Source organism: Phascolarctos cinereus, unplaced genomic scaffold, assembly GCF_003287225.1.
Source record: "Phascolarctos cinereus isolate Bilbo 61053 unplaced genomic scaffold, phaCin_HiC Scaffold_4;HRSCAF=312, whole genome shotgun sequence".
NCBI classification, from domain to species: domain Eukaryota; kingdom Metazoa; phylum Chordata; class Mammalia; order Diprotodontia; family Phascolarctidae; genus Phascolarctos; species Phascolarctos cinereus.
In genome coordinates, this window is record NW_027555847.1 from 697,608,595 (window position 1) to 697,609,393 (window position 799).

The following is a 799-nucleotide window of genomic DNA, read 5'->3' on the forward strand; positions in this document are numbered from 1 at the left end:
AAGGGTTCCCCCACCAAGCTCTGACATTCTGTGTTCTAAGGGCCCTCTCATATCTGACGTTCTAAGCTTAGAACTTCATAGCTCTGACATTCTGTATTCTAAGAGGCCTCTCAACTCTGCTTCCTCCGGCACTGCTGTTGTGTTCTGGGCCCTCTCCTAACCTTGACCTTCTATGTTCTATGGTCCTTCCAAGCTCTGACATCCTCCCATGTAAGAGTCCTTGCACCATGTGGTGATTCCATTGCTGTCCCTACACCCAATCTGGACAGAAGGTAATATGAATGCAGTATGTTTCACCTCAGTATTACATCATCTCCCCTGTATCTGTTTGCAGACACCCCAGCATTCTACCCAGGACCCCCTTCTGTAAGTAAGACAGGCCCATGGTCCCCAGATCCCATGGAGTGCCTGCTGTTAGGGCCCTGTTAGATCCAGGGATCCCAGACCAGGATCTTCTAGATTCTTCCTCTCTGGGTCTCTCTGGGGCTTCAGGGGATTGGCTGGGGAATCCAGGTGACCTGCATAAAAGGGATGCCACAGAATACGTCTCCAGCCCTGCTTTCCCACACCATGTCTACCCCTAACTTAGTTCTTCTTCCCTTTCTGTGCCCCTCCCCTACAGCTAACCTCTTACAGCCCCATTGGTGACTCCCAGGGACCAAAGGTTTGCTGCAAGATACCAAATAAGGACCAGTGTCACAAGGCTCCGATGCTGTGACATCCCCCACTGTGGGGCCACCCACTCTGGCTTACCCATTGTGTCATCATGGCTCCCTGGAAAGGGATTGGGGGAGTCAGG